At 38.5% G+C, this 14120-nt stretch overlaps 1 long non-coding RNA gene across 1 annotated transcript; it reads left to right on the top strand.

The window, feature by feature from the left end:
• Positions 1–1665: 1665 nt before the first annotated feature.
• Positions 1666–11555, top strand: LOC123967311. The gene is made up of 3 exons (XR_006824226.1): positions 1666–1697; positions 8890–9000; positions 11481–11555. It is a non-coding gene; the product is annotated as an uncharacterized LOC123967311 (long non-coding RNA).
• The last annotated feature ends 2565 nt before the right edge of the window (positions 11556–14120 follow it).

Genomic DNA, 14120 nt, shown 5'->3' on the forward strand with positions numbered 1-14120 from the left:
ATGTCACGGTTGCGAGGGACAGAACCGTGACAAACCCACTCCCGGGACTGTTCAGCTCTCATAACGACAGTAACTGTGGCGGCAGCGGCCGGGGGGTTGGAGGCGGTAGCGTTGTACTTGTATTGACAGCAGGTTATTCTAGGTAATTTTCCACCTTATTTTGGTGTTTATATTCTGCTCCCTTTCTCTTACTACTTTTCTCTTTATTCCTGCATCTCTGCATTATTGCTCTGCTGATGTGGGAGTATCCCCTTCACACCATCTGACTGACAGAACGCCATTTGGGACTTTGGGTATGTAAGAATGAGACAAGGAGGTGGAAACCAAAACTAAATGAAACACTTGTGATCAGGCAGAAATATCACCACAAATCCACAGACATGTTAACTTCAGCACTGCCTATAAAGTGCAGCTCACAGTCCCAGAGCAAGGCTGGCTTCAGGTTTTTGATGTTTATATTGCAAAACTCTACCAGTTATGTTTCCGCTCGGTCACAAACTGGCTGAGACTCACAGTGCAAAAAGATGATCTGCTGGACAGTCACAACTGAAACCACAGTGCTCTCACTACAATCCTCCTCCTCATGGTAACCTCTTCTAGAAAAATCCAGTGCTGGTGTGAATTGACCTGGCTGTGCTCGCACTGGCTGAGGATGCCTGTGTTTCACCGGGGTCTGTGTGACCTGCTAAACAAGTCTGTACTTGTACTGACTGATGATCCAGCATTTACTCTACTGACAAATTTATGCATTGCCCCTGTAAATTTGAGATATTTTATATATTTAAGTGTTATCAGCTGCATCTGCCACATTCTGCCTGTGAGCCATCTTTAAGTTTTGCACTCTGTGAGTGTTTGTCAGTTGATTATCTGTTATTTTGGTCTGTTGTGTTTTGGGGTTCTGTCTTGTCTGTTGTCTTGTGTCCAGTCTGAGCTCTGCCGTTTTGTTGTCTGTTTTGTTCTGTGTTAATCTGTTTATCTGTTCTGTTATCCTAGTCTGTCTGTGTTGTCCTGTATCTTGTCTCCCTTATCCACTCTAAGATTTGGGTTTTGCATCTACATTTTAGTTCTGTTTTGTTGAGTTTAGTTCACTGAGAGATTACTTATTGATCAGTTTGGTATCTGTGTTGTGTAGCCTGGCCAGAGTGACTAGGAAGGTGGTAGGTAGGCAGACTCAAACATCATATGTTTGCAGAGGTGATTATTTTATTGACAACGGTCTGCAGTACACGGATAATTCAATTCAAACAAACAAACAAAAAGACTTAAGAAAAATAATGCATCAAACTTGTAGCAACGCTAACAAGAGGCACGTGTTCACAGCAGCTCAGCCTCCCCCCCCCCCCGTTTATATAGGGTGGTCAATTCACACCCAACTGCTTCAGCCCATCCCATTCTGATGCAGGTTGATCTACTCCACAACATCAATACCTAGAAATCTCTTAACATTTGGAACTTCGTTATCAGTTCACTCCGCTCCCACTGCCTAGAAAACAGGTCAGGGTTATTCACACATTTATTCATAATAATCAAAAACAACCAAAAGAAACATTCCTATAAAGAAAGAAAACCCTCTACTTGGTTTGGCCCGGTGACGTCATCCATGACCACCCTATTCCTATAAAACAGGAAATGCTTAGGCCGGCCCCTCCCCAAACAATTATCCTGCATGGTGAAACTGAACAAAGGAACAAACAATTGTAAGTACTAACACAGGAAAACAATTAAACCATGTTTAAACTTGCAACCTAATAAAATGGAGCTGAAACTAACTTATGAATATTATGTTATATATTATGTTGCAACAACTAAATACAATCAAGTACAAATACGGGGAGGGGGGAGTATTTGTACTTTGTTACTTTCCAGTCAGCCAAGCGTGCTTTACAGATAAACTAGGTGTCATTTTGAATTCTTCAGTTGCACATGGCAACAAGTTGATTAAATAAAAAAGGTAAGTGGATTTGTAGACAAGGCTGTTCAGTGTATCTATTAGCACCCAGACGGTGATGGAACAGTTCTGCAATATGTGACTTGGATATTAATATACTGTACACATTGTACAGATTAGGACGGAGGTGGAGGACTGAAGGCAGATAGAGGTGGCAGTGCTATTAATTCACCTCACTTCCCGTGTGTGTGTGTGTGTGTGTGTTCCCATTTCACTGCTGTTGAGTCAATCTCTGACACTCCCACCTCCCTCACAGTTCTGTCAGACCGTCTCCTTTTGTCTTGAGCCTGGAGCAAGGAACAACCAGCAAATCCCGATCAGAGGGCCTGACTAAACATGCAAGGTCCTAAAAGTGATCACAAGAATCCTGAACTGGATTCTGAATTTTATGGGAAGCCAGTGTAAAGAAATCAAAATTGGTGTTACATGAGACAGTTTGGAGGACTTGGCAGCAGCACACTGGCCTACTTGTAAGCTGTTCATGGACACATCCTAATACCTAAACGACATATGACCATTGTAAAGTACCAGTGACAGAGAGACCTTAAGTGTGTTATGTAAGTCAGACACATGATTAGTGGTGTGAAACAGTCAGTTTGGTTAGGTTTAGGCAACAATACTATTTGGTTAGGTTTTGTAAAAGATTGTGGTTTGGGTTAAAATAAGTACTTTACATAAGTTGTTGTATTGTTTTATCTTATCTTTGTCAAAGAAAGCTAGAACTTTTTTTTTTATAGTTTAGTCAATGAAAACAGCTGACATTTTAATATTTTTTAGTCATCAGATTATATTGAACATTTCAGTCAGTTCAGTCCTGCCAAAACTATTATTTGTCATTTTAGTAAATAATCCACACCACAGCCTATATTGTAGTTGCCTTTATATAGCCTTTTCAAAAAAACACTTTCGTTAACCAAGCTCATTTTTTTTGTGGTGAGCTTTATGGATCTCTTCAGGTTTGTGACCAGCGTTAGAGTTCCTGCAGGGGTGCCATGTGTAATCCAGCCGTGAGCCTTGTACCTTTTTTACCTTTTGATTTGGTTTTGTTGATCAGAGAGAGCACACAAGGACCAGTAGAACCAATGATATTTTAACAATGAAGTGGGCGGTGTGGGAGAATACCTTGTTATGTGTAATTTAGTTATGTAATTTAATTACAAAGTAAATGTAACTGTAATCCATTAGTTGCTAGTAAAACTGAGTAATTTAGTTAGTTACAGTTAAATGTGATGATGACATGATTACATTGGGGGTTATATCTGAATATTTTCTGTAAAAAGCTAGGCTATGTGTTGAATAATATTTATTTTGTTGCTTTGCTTGTTTTTCATGTGCACAATGCCTTCCTTTGCCATTTCCAGCCACAGCTTTTTAGTAAAGTTTGATGCTATTCTGATGCTTTTCATTGGTTCTCATATTTGAGAAGTTAAATTGCCTCTCAAGCTGTCTGTTGAAAACATTCAGTAGAAATTTAGAAAGCATTAGTTAAGTATTAGTAAATACAGAATTCATCATTTATAAAGCATTGTTCATACATTAATACACATTAGTAAGTCATTCATAAACACAGTTATAAATGTTTTATTCTTTATCTGCACACTATGAAGCAGTTAAGTATGCATAGGATTTTGAAATACTTTGAATGTTTTTAATGAGTTTATTTTATCTTTTAAGTATATAGACTCACCATATTATATGTTTTAAGAAGTGTTACGGCCGCTGCGGGCTGCCTTAGTGTATATTTATTGTTGTGTTCCTAATGTGAGATTCTGACTGTTATGCAAACCTAGCTGTGTGATTCCCTGTTGAGGATTGGTTCTTCTGCAGCTGAGACCACCTACTTCCTGGTTGCTCTTCGCTGTCTGTTGCCTGTCTGATTGGCTTCAGTCAGTAGTTTTGAATCGTTGTTAATCACATAGTGTGATATAGTGCGCCAATTGTTGAGCACTCTTTTGTTTGAGTATTTTAAGTTGCAGAATAATTGCTGGTTTGTTTACTTTGCACTTTTGTAAGCATATAGGGGCTGACCTTTTTGTTCTTCAGTGTGTGTTTTTTGAGTTAAGACCCTCTTTTGTTTCATTTTGTGTATTTGTCAGCACTTGTTTAGTCTCTTTTTGTTGTTTTTTTCTTGTGCGAGCACAGTAATTAAACCCTTGACTTTAGCCGGAATTTCAATCCCAATCACTTGTTGCTGCCCTACCTTAACGAGCCGGGTTGTAACAGAAGTAATTGTTGTTTTCAGGGAGCTAGACACAGTATCTTCTGGCTTTCATGTACAGACTATATTTCAGCATTGAACTCCCATATGTAATAAACCAAGTGACTTATTCCTTCAAATCACAAGAGTTCATTCCTTTACCGTTTAAGGGGAATCTACAGAGCCTTGTTTAGGTCTATAAAACTATTTACTGACGGGTAACATCTGTTCACATTGTAAAGGTTTATAAAGAAAGAATGACAAAGGCGGTTGTTCCTCAGTGTTATTCCTTCAAGTTATATGTACAACACAGCTGGCTCAAAACATTGTGTTCATATATCAGATGTATGTGACTTCAGGTTGAGTGATGATTTTGAAGTGTAGCTGTGGTCAGACAGATGGATCCTCCCATTTTGTTTCTGCATCACAGTGCGTAGGCATGTGGATGCGGTCATCCTCACAGTTCTCCACTGCATCTGTGGAAATAGTATAACCATGAACACATTAGGACTTCTTAGGACATCATGAGTTTAATATATCAGGGCAATCACAATTATATAATAGTGTGTGAGAGAGGTATTAAAAACGAGACAGTATACACATCTAATTAGTTTGTTAATACTTAGGTCAATATCCATATCTGAATGAGAGATGTAGCTAACTAAGCTGGCCAACTAAAATCAGAGATATATGTAAACAGGAATAACATGAGCTATAGTTAGACTGTAATGGAGATCATATCTTCTAACACCTTAATGTCAAATATGAAATACAAACGTAACGTTATGCAATTGAACACATGTGTTCAATTGCATAACGTTACGTTTGTTAAATCTGTTCTATAAATACATTTAAAGACCATCCAAGCAACGCTTTGCTGGTCCCATCACAGAAGATCTCTGGAAGCGCAGATCTTGGAGTTTTGATGAGAAGTTCAGAGAAACGGTACCAGGCCTGTAATGGTGAGGCTTTTACCAAGTAAAGTTAGCTGGGGCATCTTTTGAGTAGTCTTAGAAGCATCCTTTGGGCTTTGCCACTAGTAGAATTACACGTTATGCTGAGATTGTTCATATTCTTTGTCGGGAAAGTATCCAAATAAAATTATCTTATGAACCATTAACAACTCATATATAAATGGTTTGTCATTAAAATAATACTTCATTTATAAGTACTGGACTGATCATGTCTAAATTATGAAAATACAATTATTAAGCACATTGTAGATAAGCTTATTAACAAAGAAAACATGTATAACTGTTTATAAATGACTTGCTAATGTGTATTAACTTAAGAACAATGATTTATAAATGAACTAAAAATGTTCTAATACTTAACAACTGCTTCCCAGTGTGTAGATAACAAAGAATAAAACATTTATTCTGTATTTACTAATACTTAACTAATGCTTTATAGTGTGTAGTTATTATAAAGTGCTACCAAAGTGATTAAATGTAATTGGGACCAGGATCAATTGTTGGTGTAATAAAGTATGTTCTTGCAATAAAGTATGCACTTGGATTTAGTGTTACCTTTTAAACATGCTAATCATCCTCAGTCATTTTTAACCTGCTAAGTTTTAACATTTTACTATGAGAAAAGAATCAAATAATACTTTGCAAGGGGTGTGTAATGTTATCTATGCACATAGTTTCTTCTTTTCATAGGTGTTCGTCTATTTTGAAGTCTTGTATCTTTTTTTCTGCATTTGAGTTTTACCAAGACAAAAGAAACTTCCAACTTTTTTTCCAACTCTGGAAGAATTGTTAAAACATGTTCAGCGGCATATTTATATCCAGATTATTTAAACATTTATTCATATTTTTAAATTTAGTGAATGTATTTTTTGCTGGCTGTCTCAGAATAGCAGAATTGTTAAGGACCATAATTGTATGTTTTGAGTAGTTCATAGTAGATGTCTCTCCTAGAGTAGTAAATTATCGTTATTTCCTTGCCCCTCTATCCTTGCCCACATCACTCGACTTTGCCCAATAACTCCACTCCTATCGCCCCTCCTTTTTTCTCCTCTTTCTTCGTCAACTGTTGACCCACTTTTCCTCCCATGTTCTTCTGTCCACACCACCTTCACCCTCTCCTCCCATCTTTCACCCTCATGCTTATACTCCAACTTTGCTCCACCGCTCTGCCTGTCAGGGTGATTAGCCTTGTCTCTTCCGTTGCTTGGTAACCTGACTAACGACAGTTGGAAATTTCACAATTGCAGGTCCAGTTGTCCACAAGGAAAAGAGAAGTGGTTATATATCTAAGATTACCGTCAGGTGAAGTAAATTCATTCGTCACATTTATTTTATTTTTAGATATGAGGAATATTGAATTTTGAGACATTTGGCTGGCACTAAAATAAATATATTCAGCCTGCAGAATCTGTGGTTCATATTATCTTTGAATCCATAGATGATGTCTGACATAAATTAAAAATAAATAAACAAATAAGAAACAGACCCAGATGCTATCTTTCAGCTTCATAGACATGACTAGAACACAGAGAATCCCATTCTACCACTAATTCACTGCAGCAGGGTAGAGAAATCGGCCCGTCAGAGATAAATGAGTTATCTGCAAATCACTGTCTGGCCTTGGTCTGTTGCATCCTGCTGCTTCAAGTTTGTCAGTTTGTAAGAGGGATAAATACTGACCTATCTCACGCTGTGTCTGTGAGAGTGTATTTGTCTCTATCATCTGTGTCACAAACAAACATTTTCTGTTGAAAATCTGATTTTTCACAGTGTGTTCTCTTGATGTCCTCACTGATTAGTTTGAAGCCCAGCTAATGGGCTACATATCCACTCATACACGTGCAGTGTAATATGTGATATTTAAATTATTATGCTATGACATCAAAACATATAGCCTGACCTTTTTGTTTTGCTCTAACTAATAAGTAGCTAGTGACATTTCCTTCCCTATTGTACTGTTGTACCATGATTTACAACAAATTGTACAGCTGCGTCTATATCATCCACACTCGTCTCCATTCTTCTGTCATAGTTTCTCATTGAGATAGCTAGGTTATTGGCTATCTTTCGGAAAATGACGTTGCCATTCTTAAACCTGCCTACAAAGTTCTGATTGTGTTTTATTGAAGAATAGCACTGCTGATGAAGCTTCACTTAATTTGTGACAAACACACTGCATTTTCTATAACTTCTTCACAAAAAAGCGGGGTTGAGGTGCTTGGTAGCAGTACTACTACACGACTACATGAGTTCTGAAACTTGCATCTATTCTTGTATCTGTAACTTAATTACAGCTATTGGTTTTACTTCCCTATGAACCAAGTAAGTACTAACGCTAGCTGCTTCCCACAGTACCGTTAAGTGCAAATATTCATGGTTTTCGAACAGTGTTGTTTGTATCCTCTCTTTCTCCCCATATTTCCTGTTCTTTTCCTTCTCCCGGCTGGTTTGTAGGATTCACAGTAATTGTTGAGGTCCAGTTAGTCCTATTTAGCCCTGCAGCAGGCTTCAAAATGAACAGACAAATCCCAGACTCCTACTTGAGATTTGCTCCCCGACATCAAACACTAATGTCTCAGATCTGGCCCCTTTGTGGCTTCTTCTTTTGATTTTATAACTGATCTTTTAGTAATAGATGTTTACAAACCAAATGAAGAATAATCAGTTTGGAGTTTTGTAATGCACCATACTATAATGATGTTGCTTTCAACTTTCAAAAGTTAATTAATAAATGTAAAGAACAACTTGCCTTAGTTACAGTATGTACAATATGTGTGCAGATAACTTCCGGGGACATGAAAAGTTATTACTGACATTTTGTACACATTTGTGTATTATCTGCTAATGAAGTGGTTTAGACAATCTGGCTAAACCTAGGATGTTTGATCGTCTGACTGCCTGTGTTTCTGTCTTGATGGTCTTCATTGTAGCGATGTAGCCTACTCCCATAGGTAGGTCATTTCTTTGATATTGCAAAACCTTGCATTCTGTTTTAATGACAATGGGCCACACGCAAGAACATTTTCATATGCTTTTCCTAAATCCATCTTACTGTTTCTGAGATTTATTGTTTCAAGTTTTTCAAGTCAGATTTACCAAACCATTTGAACTGGACAAACTTGTTGTAAATTGCTTGTTTCAGCCTGATGAATATCACCTGCTCATGAGGAAGTGCACATGTATACAGTTTCATCATTAGCATAATCAATAGCCCTAAAATCGACATACTAGATGATGAAGATAAAATGGTGGAAAAAATATTAATTCTGCATTAAGTTTGTTAACTATATAGATTTTCTGTTTGAGATATCTATATAGATATCTCATTCTATGAGTGAAACAAGGTTTGGGATCTGTGTATGACAGGTACAACAGGCCTGGAGCACTTGTGACCCACTTCTCTGCAGGAACTAATTGACATAGTTTAATACCCTCCTCAAGTCCCCATGACAGCATTCTCATTAAAAAAAAATTGTGGCCGTCTGATTCCTTTTCCTAACATTCATCAAAAACTTTCTTTCATCTGTCGTCTGTCTTGGGGCTCAACAAATGGTGGGCTTGTTCCATTAAAGGAAATGCTCATGGATCTTCTACCTTCAAAACTTTATTTTTATAGGCAAGAAATTAGAATTTCTTTTGAATATTGTCACTGTTGTCTGTCATCAATGGCAGGGCCTGCATTTTTCAGGTATCATTACTGTCTGTTACTTACTGCTGTGTCTCGAGCCCATTTTGGCATTAACTTTAAGCTCTGAACCCTTCTCCTGCAGACTGAAGTCCTCAGGCAGATTCGTTCTGGGTGTTTCTGCCTTCAAGTCTAAATGTGCCCAGACTTTTTCTGTGACGCTGGATCTCCCTGTCTGAGGGATCAGAATACAGAGGTATGAAGTATAGACATGGTAAAGAGATGTTCTCATGAATTGTAACCTCTTAGGGAATCCTCTGATGTTCCATCCAGCATCAAAATTTCAATCTGTCCAATACTTTTGTTCATGATTAAATACAGTACAGGCTCACAGAGCTGCAATGTTGACTCTAAAGTCTGAAATGTATTGCAATATACAGTCTTTATGTGTCACTGTATGTAGCACGATTAATAAAGTATTGAGTACCAATTTTGACTTTGACCACCTTTAACTCTAGGTTTTATGGTCTGCACTGCCTTTGACTGTACCTTGAGTACTCATCATAAACCATCTTGCCCTCATATCCTGTATTCTTCAATTTCCTTTAAAATGGTTTGTTTTTTTAATTGTTTATGCTGTATGTCTGTGAAGATTCTCAGTCATCCAGGTCATAGTTATCCAAAGAAGGTTAAAGTTAAGGGCAACTGGACTTCGTTGAAGATCCTATAAGTCCCTCATCTGAGAGACTTCTTCAGTTCTGACTGACTGGTAGGGAAACTCAGCTATTAAACATCAGTGGGGTCGTTTGCCAGGATCGTTGACACTGCTGGTTTGTTAGTGCTCCTGGCTGTTGTAATGACAGGCGTTATGGTCGTTAGGACTACCCGAGGCCAAGACTGAACGACCATCGTTGGCATCTTCACCTGAGGCCAAAAGGTTACGTTTGTTAAGTTTCCTAGGACGTGATGAAAGGACAGCATTTTAAGTGGGGGATAAGTGGTGGCATAGACCCCCTCCTCTGTTAAGCGACGGCTTCTCAACCCAGTTTTTTGTTTATGCTACATTAATGTTTAATGCAAGCACATTGGATTGCCTTATTGTATGAGATGTGTTATACAAATAAACTTCCATTGTCTTTGCTTGACTTAGTGACATTGTTGAAATGTGCATGCGCCAATATCAAGGAGAGCCAGTGTGCCAACACAGTTTACCAACCAACAGATATTTCACAAAAAGAACATGGTGACAAATCAAGCAAATATTTGGACAGACACAAACTACTTTAGATTCGCTAATACTGCTCTGAATCTGCCTTCTGTGGCTGCAGTGAGTGACAGGGAACAGCATGTTAAGGTGATTGAACAGCAGCCGAGACTGTTAACTAACTTTTCTCTCTTAATTTGATTGGAAAAATGAATCCCATTATCTAATCTTCTGACATTTCTAGTAATGTTCTGTTTCCAACTCTCCTCTGGCTGTCAAGGGGGAATTTATTGACGTAAGTAGACACTTGCCTGTTGGCAACAAGCTTAACACATATGCATGCTTAGTTTCTTACTATGCTTATTTAGTGCCTCTATTTCATGCATTTATGCACATCAGCTTTATTTATTCTGTCTATCTCTTTTATTATCTCCATCATTATCTTCTAACCCGCCTTTCTAATGCATCACAAGCACTTAATAATAGACTATTTATTTTACTGTTATTTTTCTAAATGTTTTCTGTTGTTGGTTTCTCATTAGCAATTCTGTTGCGGTACATTAATGTTAATTACTCCTTAATTGGAGCTTTTACCTTGTTTATGCTTTCAGCACACCCTTGTTATGTGTCAAAAGTCGATCTGCTTTATTGTTGCAGAAACAAACTTCATGAAGTGAATAGTTTCTGTCCTAATGATGTGACGACTGCATAGATTCTCACAAGCTTTTAAATAATAAATTATATAAAAATAAAATATTTTTTTAGGTTTAGAGCTTCCATTACACATGTCGTATAATGTCAGGAAGTTTCTACCCCAGGCCAAATGGCATTGCAACCTTGGACCTGATAAAAACAATGATTCAGGCGGTCTAGTGGTAAAGATTAGGAGACCTTGGGATTTCTCAGTTTCTTGAGATGTGCTTTTTTGTAACTTGTTCTGATTGACTTTCATTTAAGAAAGACAAAATATATAAGAGGAGCCAAAAATACATCTCTTTTTTAACTTATTCTCATGGCGAATGCGAGCAGGTATTGTTAAACTCGCTCTATGTAGGGGTCAGTCCCTTGGTACTGGAACAATAGTTACGTACTGCAACTCCAGATTCTATGACTATAGGCGCAGCCCTCTAAGGCTATCGTCGTTTCTACCTGCAGGATGTCTTCCCGTTCTCCATTGCAGCCCCCTCCCTCTGGAACTCCTTACCCATACACATCCGAGAGTGCAGCAACATGGACTCTTTCAAATCACTTACTGTATCAAAACCCACCTTTTTAGACTAGCTTTTAACATCAAATAATGTTATATTACACCTGCTGCTGTTTCTTATTTTGTTATTTATATGGTCGCCACTTGCTCTTTTGTATTTCCGCACCACATGTTTTTATCTACTGTTTGTATATTTTATATTATGCTATTTATGTTTTTGTCGGTTTTAAATGTACATAACTTCTGCGTTTACCTGTAAAGTGTCTTTGAGTGTCCTGAAAAGCACTATAGAATTAAAATGTATTATTTTCTCTGACTCACTCAGTACTGAGCGTTCTGTCTGATTGTCCTCGGTGAGTGCGCGGTGCACTTTCTCCCATCCAGACAGTGGAGGAGCGGCCGCTGCTCGCGCTGGCTGATTGGCTCTGGACAGGTGCGTCTGTGCTTGGTGGTACTGTATGGGCCAGTGAGCCGTTGACTCATTCTGCTTCGTCTCTAAGCCGATAGCGAAGCCTATATGAAATAGAACGATAGTATTGTAACTTCAGATATATAGTAGAGTATAGGCGTAGCCCTCCATGCTATGGGCCTCACTGGACCTTGGTTCTCAGTGCTGAAGAAAAGGCACTATGGGAGCCAATGGCCAGGTCTCACTGTATTGTGTATATATACACACAAGGTATGTGTACGCTGCGTGAGCACAGCCAGCCATTACGGTCTTCAAACCAATTGGTTTTAGAAGTCCCAAGGTCGAAGTATAAGCATTGGGGTGATCAGGCATTTGCAGTTGCTGCTCCGAGACTCTGGAACAAGCTACCCCTTGATATTCGCACAATTGCAGATGAAACTATTTTTAGGACTAAACTTAAAACCCACCTGTTTAGAATGGCTTTTAACACGCAGTAGTGGTGTGACAATTTCCTTTTTCTTGTTTCTTTTTAACTTTTCTTTTTTGTTATGTATCTATTGTATGATTTGCTGTTTTATTATATTCTATGATGTGAAGCACTTCGGATACCTGACGGTTGTTGTAAAGCGCTATAGAAATAAATGTTGATTGATTGATTGATTGAAGGTGGGGACATAGGCGAGGCCCACACTGCGGGTGGGCGTAGACAAGCTTTTTTCAGTGCTGCGGGTGTAGGGGTAAACCCAATAGCGATAGTCTTAAAGGGCAAAGCCTATATGAAATAGAACAGTCTGGATTCTTGAGACATGTTGATGCAGGTACCTTAAAACTTTGAATAATAGTTTTATTTGCTAAAATCACTGAATTGACCCTGCCTTTATTTGGGACAGGCGTCGATATGGGACAGGCCTTTAATTCCTTTTGCACAAAACTGAAACTACCATGAAACAGTTTATTTATTTCAAACAGAATATTACTTGTATAAAAGTTATCCAATGATATCAAATACACGTCATTCATTTGATCTAGCACCGACATGCTTTTTTATTTTGAAGTAACATCACGAAAACAACATGGTGCGGGATGAGAGAAGTTAGACTGTTGGACTTGACACGACAGGATTTACAACTTGGATTAATTTTTATGAAAAGCTGTTTTTATTCTTTTGATTGGTGGACCTTTACAGACTAAAGATAGATAAATAATCAAGGAACGGACACATTTGGACTCAATGAGCGGACTTAACAAGCTCTTCAAAGGTAGCGGCAGTGTGCACTTTTTTCCTTTTGTCTCTCGTACCATACAGGTTCCGCCAGTAAATCTATAAGAATTACACTTTGGGGCTCGTTGTTTCCGTTAAATGAACTGAATGACTGATCTGTGGAGAATCTAACCGATCTAACGATGTGTAGCATGTCATCATACGTTTAAACAGTAATATTTGTATTAACGATCTAAGCAGCTTAGAAGCAGCTAAAGCAGGCGCGGGGTTTAAGATGTTTTATACATCCAAAGAACTTCTATAAAAACCAGATCAGGCGTTTAATGGGGACCTGCGTTTATTTTTCAAAATGTGTTCCCACACCAGTCCAGTAAAGGAGATAGGTAGCTATTAGGGACTCGGCTATTAATTAATTAATAAGTTTTACAGTAATTGTTTGTTTTGGGGTCCTTGTATCCTTATAGTATCTCAATGCAAAAAATCTATGTGTGCTGAAACAAATTACAACATGTATTTGGGTAAAACACTATTCAAAGGTGGTAAATTAAGGTATTTTTCATTATCAACGGGATGGATATCACTTTGGTTCCTTAGTGTTCCTGGCTTATAAGGGCAGTCATTCCAGTCACCTGAGGCCTAGTCTGCACGACTGTTGGAACTGTCACATGAGGCCAAATATGGACGTTTGTTCAGTCTCCTGGATGGGAGGGTCATACAGTGGGGGAAATAAGTATTTGACCCCTTGCTGATTTTGCAGGTTTGCCCACTTACAAAGAATGCAACGATCTATAATTTTAATCATATGTACATTCTAACAGTGAAAGACAGAATCCCAAAGAAAATTCCAGAAAATCACATCATATGAATTTATTAAAATTGATGACCGTCTGATGAGGAAAAACAAGTATTTGACCCCCTACCAAACAGCATGTTAATATTTTGTAGAAAAGCCATTATTGGCCAGCACAGATGTCAAACGGTTTTTATAGTTGGTGACAAGGTTTGTGCACATTTCGGCAGGGATGTTGGCCCACTCCTCCCTGCAGACAGCCTCCAAATCATTCAGGTTCCGAGGTTGTCGCCTGGCAACTCGAATTTTAAGCTCCCTCCAAAGATTTTCAATTGGATTCAGGTCTGGAGACTGGCTAGGCCACTCCAGAACCTTGATGTGCTTCTTCTTCAGCCACTCTTTTGTTGCTTTGGCGGTGTGCTTAGGGTCGTTGTCGTGCTGAAACACCCATCCTCGACCCATCTTCAGCTCTCTCACTGAGGGAAGGAGATGTTGGTCCAGAATTCCACGATACATGGCCCCGTCCATCCTCCCCTCAATACGA

This window comes from Micropterus dolomieu, unplaced genomic scaffold (assembly GCF_021292245.1).
Source record: "Micropterus dolomieu isolate WLL.071019.BEF.003 ecotype Adirondacks unplaced genomic scaffold, ASM2129224v1 scaffold_246, whole genome shotgun sequence".
In the NCBI taxonomy this organism is placed as follows: Eukaryota; Metazoa; Chordata; class Actinopteri; order Centrarchiformes; family Centrarchidae; genus Micropterus; species Micropterus dolomieu.